Source organism: Rhipicephalus microplus, chromosome 3 (genome assembly GCF_043290135.1).
Source record: "Rhipicephalus microplus isolate Deutch F79 chromosome 3, USDA_Rmic, whole genome shotgun sequence".
Taxonomy (NCBI): Eukaryota; Metazoa; Arthropoda; class Arachnida; order Ixodida; family Ixodidae; genus Rhipicephalus; species Rhipicephalus microplus.
In genome coordinates this window covers 34,556,946-34,568,873 of record NC_134702.1, presented here as the reverse complement: position 1 = coordinate 34,568,873, position 11,928 = coordinate 34,556,946, and the positions used below count along the sequence as shown (strand labels likewise).

General features: G+C 44.0%; 1 long non-coding RNA gene across 1 annotated transcript in view; it reads right to left on the bottom strand.

The window, feature by feature from the left end:
- Positions 1 to 1,778: 1,778 nt before the first annotated feature.
- LOC142803678 (uncharacterized) overlaps positions 1,779 to 11,928 on the bottom strand; it is a 354,643-nt gene continuing 344,493 nt past the window's right edge. Inside the window, exon 3 of the long non-coding RNA XR_012894222.1 lies at positions 1,779 to 2,027. This is a non-coding gene — a long non-coding RNA (uncharacterized LOC142803678). The remainder of the gene's footprint in view (positions 2,028 to 11,928) is intronic.

The following is an 11,928-nucleotide window of genomic DNA, read 5'->3' as shown; positions in this document are numbered from 1 at the left end:
GTGTCCTTCTATAGGTTCTTCAATGATAAAATGCAGAGAGAACTACATGGAAAAGAAAAATGATACCAAGTCATGCGAATTCATAACAATGTCTCGGCGACATCAGTAGCAAAGGCCAATTACATATTTCGTTTTTTTGTGTTTTAGAGTATATTTAGATTCTAAATGTCTCATACGTGTATATTCGGCAGATATGCGCTGGTTTTCACTAAGGCAGTGACGCATTACAGCCGAATGGAAAATTATATTCAAATATTGGGCACAAGTTTAACCTCCTCCCCTCACACACACATGATTCTAAGTTTTCGTAAGATTATCAATTCGATTCCGTCAAAATAGATTGTAGAGCGCAACGCGAATAAAAAAGTGTTCACGTCCGATGGGTGTCGAAACAATGTGAAACAATTCCGTGAGCTAACGAAAAATTTTTTACGCTCTGTTTGCCAAAGGTGCTGTGCGTATTGAGTTTCAATTAAAAGTGTCGCCCATGCGATCACGCCAGTGTGCCTCAGAAACTCAAACACTTTTCACTTACGCTTGTCTGGTTTCCAATGAGATAAGACGGGCGTGAAATCGATTTTCCCGAAGCACCGATGCTATTTTGAAGCGTACCTTACTTTCCATTTCGTCAGTAAGGAAGTTCTGGAGGAGGAGGAAGAGGAGAACGTTGAGAGCAAAAAAAGAAACAGCAATGTGACATTGAATCAGTGCAAAAGTGTTCAGCGCACAGTTACGAAACAGTAAGGTAATTTCAGCTCTGTCCCCCCCCCCCCCCTTTTTTTTTTGCGTTGTGACTGCATTCAACCAGATCGGCGTGTATGAGGATTGAATAAATCTAAGAATTACGACCGTTTCGGAATGAAACACGGTGATTAAAGATTAAAATCTACGCTTCGCAAGGTACTCGTTTTCTTGCCGCATCGTTGCACTAAAGAGAAATTGCTGAGAACAAATTTTCTTATGAGACCTTTCATGGCATTTATTTCGCAAGAAAATGTGGCATGTCATCGATAGCAGAGGAAACAACCGCACATCATTACGCAATGACCAAACTTATTTTTCGGTGGCATTTTTTTAGGATCAGTTTAAACACATTCGATCTCGTTGCGTAATGTTATAAGAACAAAGGCAAGCGAAGCCTGCTTTAGAAAGCAAAAAAAAAAATGCGGCTTAGTAGAACGTGTTCTCGGGCTAGTTGGTTCATGCTGAAGAAATGTTATAGACGCAACCGACATAGTCGAGAGAATAGACCGTCACTTGCAACTAAATTTGTTTGAAAAAAAAAGGGGAGGGGCTTCTTTTTACATACTTGCGGACGTGTGTGCAGTTACATTTGTGCAGGGCGATGGCGAACGATTCCATTCGGGTTACGTGCTTAACCCGTTTTGTAAAATAAGAAATATTTCTTGCATTTCGCTTTCTTATGACCGAGTTAACGTTGATGACCTAAATGCAGGCTCAGGATGAAGTTTGCGAAAAATATACCGAAAACTTTGAAAGTGCCAGGAAATTCAAAATAGTTCAAAACAGTTCTTCAGGAGGCGTGTCGATATTTCTTAATCTGTCGAAACGTGCTAATTTTAAACGAGGCGCCCTCGAAATGAAAAGTGAGAAATGGGAGTGTTAAGCTACGTGTTGCAGAATAGTCATGGTATGATTTAAAGTCACACTATTTTTTTCGAACCAGCTGAATTAAGTTTTCTATTATTAAACACAGGAAGAAGGCAAACAAACGTCTATTCTCCGGAAGATACAAAATACAACTCAAGCGAAGAAAGAAAAAAAAGAATAATTTTTTTAGAAAGCAGACAACATTAATTTCGAGTCCGCATCGGCCTTGTTGTATGCAGGCTTTGTTTGGCAGCGCCGTTCCACGTTTTGAAAAGTCGAGTCCATACCACACCAGCTGCTCAGCAGCAGCTGAACACTTGTTCTGATTTCTCGTGCCAGCTCGGCATATTCTTCTTACTTTCGTGTTCTTTTTTTTTCCTCGAAGTGGTCCTCAGCTCAGCGGCGGTAATTCGGCGCTACGCATAAAAAGGAAACACATAACACAGCTGGATTTTTGCCGAACGTTCACGACAAAGCTAGTGAAGAAATACGTAGTTCAAGTTACTTTGTTATCGTGAATTACAGTTCATGCAAGGGTGAACGGACGCAATTTATGTTCACAGAGAGACTCATGCAGTCTCGTGTCCTACATTCAACGTTGCCTGTGTACACAATTAATCTTCCTTTCCCTCTGGTATCCATCTGTCACTTTTTTCTCGTGTTCTCTCTTAAACATGTTCCGCCTCGGTAATAAACGTATGGGTGCTATGGTAGGAGAGATAGAATCAACTTGATTGAGCTCTCGAAGATTCGATGGTGCGTGCTCGCACCAGATGGTGTTGTTCCTTATTATCGGGACCCATATTTCTCCAGCAACTCCTGACCCCTGTGGAGTCGGCAGGGTGGGTGGCAGACCTTGTGGTGTTGGACCACAAGGTCTCCCATCGATCAAGGGTTGGGAGGAGATGTAATTATGGGTCGTCCTCGTGAAACGCCTGCCATTGATTGTGGAGCCGACGCACAAATTCTACCCCTGTTATGGGAAAGGAATCAACACCGCAGGTTATTAGTCGACCAATTAGAGAGTTTTAGTACTGCGGAATGGTGCTACGTACGCATCACGCAAGCGCCTTGCGTTACGTGGCGTCGTTTGCCACTAATCGGCTTTTAGTACGCCGTAGTACCCGCGTACGTAACGAGCGTCAAGCGTGTTGCGTCATCTGGTAGATCAGAATAGAAGCACGTGTTGTTGAAAGCCAATGTGAGCCAATGCAAGTGTTATAGCCAGATTATGGCCATATTTTAAGCCGCAGAGCCGGTCGGTGCTTGCCTTCGATGCCGTCATTTTGCAAAACGAAGCCTCGCGCTGTCGCGAACTTGTTCGAGAGTGGCGCGATCAGCTCATACGTACGCACGCGCGCATCTCATGCGTGCGTACGTAGCGGCTGCGTACGTAACGCGATACGTGCGCGTTGCGGTCTGCGCATGCGCACTACGCAGAACGTGGCGTCCTTACGTACGCAACGCCGCCACGTACGCATCGTACGCAGTACTAAAACTCTCTATTATCCCACAATCTCTGGAAGTGGCACACACCTTGTGTTGACGGACTACGCCGATGACAATGAGAAAAACTAAGGTGTACGAGTTTTTTTTTGAAACTTTATATTTGTGAAATCTGATAAAGTCTGTAGAGGATACTACGCTTCTCCGAACAATGACGAAGGCTAGCACAGTGAATGCATGCCTACTACACAGAAATTATGATAATGTATGGCGTAGTAGGTTTCCAGCAAGCGTGCTTGTAGCAGCTACCCACACCGTGTTCACAAAAGGCTCTGAAAAGCCGCTCTTTCAGCTTTCCCTGTAACCATGCGGCGCGTTCCGCGCCGGCCTGGTGTTTTTTTTTTTTTTTTTTATGGAAGGCCATCTTCGTGGCTAACAGCACCTCTGTCGTAACGATCCCTGCTGAATGCGGACGCGCGTCTGATGAAACTCCCTCCGCTTTACTTCTCTGCTTTGTTCGATTACAACGGCTTACAATTAGTTTTGTAGCCCGAAGCTTAGAGTACCGCAAGGTTACGCAGATAGCGACATATTATCCGTTTTCTGCTATTGAGGATTCATTTGCGACGAACATCAGAACAGTTTTCCTTATTCTAATCTTCGATAAGCATGAAAGTGTGCAAATGGCGTCGTATATTTGGCATTATAGGCTGTGTTCCAATTATTAGACAGCACGCAGACAGTCTAGCAGACTGCTTAGAAGACAGCACCGAGCCCATTCTGTCCGAAAATTGGAACACGTCTTGACGGCTTTTACGCGACGCTGCGCCACCTCGTGTCCAAAAGAGAAACTCAAAATAAACAAACGTAACAGCTGTATTTTCTGGCTTAATTTGTGTTGAAATCTGAAACTAATTAAACGTTACTCACATTAAGCTTCTGGAGAAGCATCTGCGTGTGTGCAGGCGACCATTCCGTAGAGATTCGGTCTACCTGAGCGATTCGCTGTGTCGCCACCTTGTTTACACAGCAAAGTAGCCTGCATCGTATTTGTCTACGATGCGGTTCTCTCGGAACTGTCTATTTTGCCGGCTACGTGAGAATCCGAATGGGACTCAAGATGGCCGCCGTCCATTTATTGTCTATTAAGCCATCTACGGTGAGAATTGGAACACACCCGTACTGGAGAAACATGGCCAGTCCGAGAACTAGGTCTGCTGATTGTTCTGGCCTTGCCCCGCTAGAACAAACTGTGCAGTTTCTTCATCGCCCACTTAACGTTCAGTTAATTCTACAAAGCAATGTTGACAAGTGATATTACAATGGTATATTTACATCATTTCTTTGCATTTAAACAAGTTGTAGCAATTAAAGATATCACCTCTGAGCTTGCTCACTCAATTCAACTCATTACACACGCAGCTCTGCTGAGCGCTTCCCCGTTCAACGTTTCTGACACTTTTAAGAGGCAGTCTGTTCAGCACCACAATGCTAGTCTTTTTCACGACTTTAGCATTGCCAACTAAGCCATTTGTTGACCGCGACGACTTGTCCGGGTAAGTAACTGGAAACTCCAGCTAGTTTAAGCCGCCCATAAGCTGGCCGTCTTCGAATTGGGGAAGGTGATTTTAGTGTCATTATTTGTACTATCCCTGCCCAAACAGGTGGGTGGTGAACATGCCTGATATTTTTAATGAAACAAAATTTTCCGATGAAAATATTCAGCGGCAGCAACACTTCAGTGCGAAGTTTTGTCATTGTTGTAGCGGGTTTCATTAAACTTACGTCATAAAGCTTATGGGGAATTTCATTGGGAGAGGACGAGCACTCAAAAGCACGCTTAATGTGCTCTTTTCAAAGCCGGCGTTCTTTTAATGGTCGAGCAGATACAGGAGCATTGTCATCGATTGGCAGAGCGAGAGTGCTTTTGCTGCACCGAGAGCAGCCAGGAGTAGTTTGCACTGCTCTCGCCTGAAAAACGGAGCAAGCGCAGTACGACGAGTCATATGGCCTTTAACGTCACAGCCTCCGATTTTTTTTTCTTCAGGGGGCAAGTGTAGCGGCCATGATAGAAACCATGTGTAGCTTGAAACCACCGCTTCGCTGTTTTGTACGGGTTGCTACACCACAAGTCGCGTGATCGAATCCTGGCTGCAGCGGCTGCATTTTCCATGGAGGCGGAAACACTGTAGCGCCGTTTGCTCAGATTTGGGTGCACGTCAAAAAAAAAAAAAAAAAACAGGTGGTCAAAACTTCCGGAGTCCTCCACTACGGCGTGTCTCATCAACCAATGGTGGTTTTGGGAAGTTAAATCCCACATATCAATCAATCGTGTGGCTACGTTGACAGCTGAACGTCTGCTGAACGTGTCGTTGCACAAACATACTACGTATCAGGATTCAGGAAAATGGGGAACAAGTGGCTGACCGATTTCTTGCCTATTTTGCTCCTGCCCCACAGCGAATATGCCGGCTTGGAATGTTTTGATCTCATGGTCTCCCCTCTCGTCACCCTCTCACCTTCTCTCCAGGAGCGTGCCACATTCAAGTGGTAGATCAAGTGGCCCTACTTTCAGGGCTCTACCTCCTACTCCTCAGTGCCTTGCCACTCTGTTCTTGTTCTCACAATGGAATTCGCCATAATTACACATACATATGCCCGGAAGTGCATATGCTATGATTGTCGGTTCGCTGTTATACGCAACATAAAAAGTACCATCGTTTCACGCAGAAAAGCAAAAAAAAAGTGAAGAGGGTGAGCTTAGCGGTAGCCGTGAACTTTTTTACATGTTGGAATTGATTATATATCAGCACATTTCCGCTGGCGAGTTTTCTGTTTTGTGTAATTTTTGGCAACATTTGAAAAATTTCACGAAGGCGCAACAAGAAAGATCGTCCCGGTGTTTGCGCACGAATATACCATGATGAAGAGAGGAACACGTTTTCGTACGCAAACAATAAAGGTAACATTGCGCACTGTTACGTGTAGCGCAAAGACGCAAAGGTCAATGCAGCCTGCTGCATTTGCACCCAAGCTCGCGCTTGCCCATCGGAAAACAAATCACGGCATAGACACAATTTTATTCGCATGCAGTGTGTGCCCATACATCATGAAACGAGGTGCCACGGTTCGTGATTTACTTTTCCTACATGTACATGAGAATCTCGACTGCGCATTTGAGCGATCTAACAATACGAAGGCTGCTACTTGTAAAGAGAAGTTTAGGAGACAAATACAAAAAAGTTTTCTGGCAGTAGCAACAAGCGAAATGAGCTTTTCGTTTGACTTTATTTCGCTGAATCTTTATCTCACAGGAACAGCCGTCCCCTTGGGTCTTACAAGGCTGGCATCAGGGGCTATTATAGAGAAAACCAAACAAGAGATTAAGTATAAGGAACTTGAATATGTTTTTCCTCACCTGTGCGAGAGAAAAGTGAAGAAAGTAAAGAAAATACTTTATTAACACAGATGTCACTGTGGGCTGTAGTCCGTGCTGAAGTACATCTCTACACCGGAAAAGGAAGGGCAGTGAAAAAGTGATGATGATGACAGGTAATAAGACAAGAATGTGCATATGTGACGAAGAAGCCAATCCCGCAGTGCCAACCATAAAGCCACTCTATAGCCTCGTGGCTTCAAGGAAGGCTATAGCCATTCCACTAATGACAGCTGCGCTGTTGGCGTCAGATTATGGCCCTAACAGGAACTGACATGCAATATGTGGGATTCCAGAAATCACCCCATTTTGCTCTCAGTTGTTCGCTAGATGCTCACAAGTCTGCGTTCTCCAGTTAGGATATTTTGAACGTTTATATGTTGGAAAACAGCTGTACAGGAATGTGGCGTGAAGTGAGGTGCACAGACACATCCACACACCTTAAGAAAAAAAAATAAGCCGAAAAAAGATTTACAATATAAAGTAAACGAGGCCAACAGAATTGGAAGCACTGTATTATACGGCTCCAAATAAGTCCCACTAGAGTGACTGCCCACATGCTATTTCATATAATAATTAAAAACCTAGAAAAATGCATGCTAGAAAACAAGCGGTTCGTCTGGGTTATGAGATAGATTTCACTCTTATAGAGGTAGAAAGAACTGTATGACGAAACAAAAGCACATTTCGTAGCCATGCAAGATCTATAATGACCATGTTTTCTATTTTTAACACGAAAGGGTCTAATGCCAGGGTCTACCAAGATTTCACTGACGTGTTTCTGTCAAGAATATGACGCTGTAAAAAGATACAAAAACACAATACAAAAAGAAGCCTGTTACGTGACTTTGGAAGCACCGAGAATTGAACCCACAACCTCTCAGTCAACAGCGATAGGAAGTGGGTGCTTAACTGACTTAGTCTTCAGTGCATTTGTGTAGAGTTATTTTTTTTTTGGAGGCGCCTAATACATCTCACACTCTTTTGCTCTGTAATAGCGTCCTTTGTTGCTCGGGGTGGTGCCACCATCTAAGAGTGAAGAACTACTGCTTTTGGTAAGTTAATGCGGCAGGGACATTTTATACCAATTAACGGTATGTGATAGCTCATCCGACTCACCTTGCCTAAAATACACGTTGCCTATGTACTAAAATTCAGGAGTGCGTTCAAGAACCACAGATAGTTAAAATTTCCGAAGCCTTCCCTTATGGTGTGCCTCATAATTGTATGTCACTCATGGCACGCAAAACCACAGCACTCATGAGAAGACACCAACGTGACACCAAAGTTTCAATGCAACAGGGCGGGGAATGTCCTATTGTACTTTGTCTTACATCGACGAGATTAGTTTTTCGCACCTCGTCTTACGACATATGAGATGCGTTTTCGCTAAACCCTAGACGATGTACTTTGAGAATCACATTACGAAAGTCTCAAAGCAATAAAGTTTCGCACTCATGCACTCACCCATCACCAAGAGAGGCTAGCGCACGCGCCTTTCGAAGCCTTGAGCTGCTGCTCCGTTCTTCCTCCTTTGTCACGTGGCTCCATACCGAGCTACGCATCACCTCTTAGCACGCATAGATCTGTAGGATCTGTGTGCATCCTGGCAGTTGTGCGCAACACAACTCTACGTGCATGCTATACCGGTGGGTGGACCACTTTATCATAAGTGCCACGTAACGCACAAAAAAGAAACCGACTGCGATTGCCGCGCGATCAGCAGGACTATTTCTGGGAAAGCAATCAAGAAGACAAGCGAATCGGGTGAATCCCTCCCCTCCCCGTAAGGTTCCACAGTGAAAATATAAAACAGCGCCTATTTGAAAAACAAGACGAAGGAAATATAAGACACACACGGCACTGAACTTACGGACCAGTGCCGTGTGTGTCTCCTATTTCCTTGGTCTCGTGTTTCAAATGAGAGCTGTTTTATATTTCTCCCGTGAAATTCACAGGGGGAGGGGGAAATCCGCGCTACTTCTTTTCTCTTTATTTCGTGGGCAGTCGGAAATCTTTTCTCTCACTTCTTTTTTTCCATATCCCCTTCGGTGTTGCCATGGTGGCGCTCGCAGTAGGCAACGACTTAACGACCCCAGACGGTGAGGTGACCACTATCCACGTTCCACCGGACGCGCAGTACACCAGCCGGGAGAATGCAAAAATGCGATCTTAGGTCAAACATACGAAAAGAGATGTGCGGCATCTATACGGGAACACGGCAGGGAAGAGTACCGACTCGTACGCAACGAATACAAACCAGAATCTTAACACGTTGCTGACAAAGAGACGCGCTCGCACGCTGAACGCGGTCATAATTACGAATAAAGCAAGAATGTGCTTTGTTTCGTGGTCGTCAAACATGCCGTTAGGCAATTATGCAATCATATTTAAACAAACAAAAGGTACTTCCAATATATTTACCAGAAGGGAATGTAAATGCGTCCGCAGAAAAAAAAAAGAGTGCATTCACAGCCTCCACAGATCAGCACTTGCCGTGCATACACTGAGGTTAGTCCCACTAGTATCTGTAAGCTATACCATAATCTGTTGATAACATGGTGACTGCATTATAAAATGGCGGAGCTTGAACTGAAACAGCGAAAATGGACGATTCTGAAGGCTAAGCTGGTTTCTTCTAGGTTGTTTGTAGGTCAGCTATAGTTGACGAGGGTTGTTTCTAGGAGTTGCTTCTATGTCTTTTCTAATCCTGAACTACGCAATGCTCGCTTGTTTTTGCATTGATTCGTAGCACAGAGAAATTCGAGCTTAACGAAAGACAAACACAGACACGGCACGGACGTGCAAACTCTGGAGACAGAAGGTCACGCTGAAACCAAGCTCTCGCACCTCTCAATGATCTACGGGCACATCGTCGTTGTTTTAAGCTCACCATCGCTTTCCAAATCCACTCTTGCCTTTCTCGTACCGTAGTATTCCCTCGGTACATGCACTCAGAGTCTTCGGCTGGCCACCATTGCATCGCAGCTACTGTTTTGGCTAAATGCTATAGCCTCTTCATAAGTAGTTGGATTTGTGAAATTTCTGTGGCACAAATCCTTTAATGATGAGGACAGTTTATTGCCTAGGTCGCCTGGAGCATACCCGTGGGCAGGACAAGTTACGGCTAGACTTCACAGCTTCACTGTTAAAGTCATCAGCCCTACATCGTCACTTTCAGCGATAAATAAAATAAAAGTGAACTTCACACCTTATATGCTCGTGATGTCAGAAAGTGTTTTGCTAACATAAGGTGCCACCCTGAGGATGGCGCCTTATATTTAGGTAAAATTGACTCGGGCTTCAAAGGCTTGGCTGTTCTCACGTTAACGATGGCATACGTGTCTGGTCATTAGAAACTTACGTGTGATAGCAGTGCGAAAGATACAACAGACCTAAACAATCAATACGAGCGTTGAACTTCTTTGGCTGATGCTTTATGAGTAAATGTTTAGCGCTTGCCATAACGTTATGTTTATTATACATGGTAATGCCATTGAGAATGAATGTTTTCTTTTCACGGTTACAATACAACGGCGTCTAAAAGCTTTTATACGTTGACGAAGCATTGCAGTGTGTTAACGTGACAAGAAAAGTATATGTGAGCGTTATCAAGTAGTTACAGATACATGAAAGACACGTTCAATGACCAAGTAGAGGGTTGCGGACAGCTAACCATTCTTCGACAACTGAACATTCGAGACAGCTGAAGTGAATTGACACACCGAGAATTACCAGATCATTTTTCAGCACAACAGTTCAGAATTTAGAAACACTACAACAAAAGTGGCCGCTTGAGCAAAAGAAAAATGACAGCCACATTCGCACCGGTCCCCTTTCGAATTTCTCAGAATTCTCGCAAATACTCTCATTTGGTGCTGTTGGATAGATCTTCCATGGGACAGCGTACTGCCACCACCGACGCCGGAAGTGTGAATCACAGGCAAGTGCATTCATACTTGTCATTGTCTATTCGTTTCCGGGTAAAAAAAAATTTTTTAATAGAATACGTTGATTGCACACTGCTATGACATGTCGAAAGCGCACGGACTGCCAAACTTCATTAAGGTTTTAGATGTTGCGGGAGTTCCACAGCCAAGTGGAAATTTGAGAATTCGATCACTTTGGCAAAATATATTATGCTGAATATTACCTTAACCTTGTACGTAGGAGGCGGAGGAAAAGGAGAAACAATCACTGAGAAGAAGGAAAGGTAACCACTGTCCTACGATGATTGAAGCTGGCAGAAAGATTATTATCAAATAGAAGAAGACATTATGGAAAAGAGAGTGAGAGGAAGAACAAAGCATCTGTAGATGACGTCAATGGCGCCTTCAGAAGCTACACATTGTCTGTATATGTTTATACGGGATGGTTTATACTTTTTGTATTTTACGTGCGTAGATGAGGCAAGCATCGTGTGAGGGGCCAGCTACTCCTTCCTTGGAACAACACTGCATTGTAAAAATCGTACTTCTCTAAACAAACCAAGAAACAAAATTAGCTTACTAACTAACCAACAAGAAAATGGAAGAGAAGTACACATTATGAACATTTGAAATAATCGCAGGCTCTGGCAAACACACACTAACGAACAGGAACAAACAAACAATTTGAAAAAGGCTGAAATAGTTCAAAGAAAGTTCACACTTGCTTACATTCTTGCGAACCGGCAAATTCAAGCTTGCAAGAAGGAGGAGGACGGGGTAGGAAGAGCAGGAGCAGGAATAAAAGGATGAAAGAAAGAACAGGAAGGTTAGCCACTGCTCACACTGGTAGGTTAGCCTGTGCTGCGGAAGTGATGAGACGGGTAAAAGATGAAAGAGAAAAGATTCAAGAAAAGAAACGAGAAAAAAAGAACATGCGTCCTCCGCATGGACGCACCAACGAACCGACGCATGAACAGAAAACACGGACGAACTGATGGACGCATGGACGGACGCACGAATGAAGGGACGGTCGCAAGCTTCGTCCCAGTCATCGTCATCTACTTCGTCGATATGGAGTGCATTTTTCGTTTCTCTTTCTCTTTCGTTTTCAGCAGACTTGTTATTCTCGAATTTGTCGGGTGTACTACGTAATATAAACAATGATAATAATATTTATAACACTGCTATTACAACATCAACAAAATGATAATAATAACATCGGGGTTTTAGGTCCCAAAACAAGCACGCAAATAGAATAAAGGCCGTCGTGAAGGGCTCCGGAAATTTCGACCATCTGGTGTTCTTTAACGTGCAAAGACACCGCACAGTACACGGACCTCTTCCAATTCACCTCCACCGAAATTCGGCCACCAGGGCCTGGATCGACCGTGCGACCTTCGGTTTAGCACAACCATTACGGGGAACAGTGTGCCTGTTTCAGAAACAATGCGTCACTGTTTAGAACACTTTGTGCGATACCACGGGAGAACTGTCACTGACGATAGA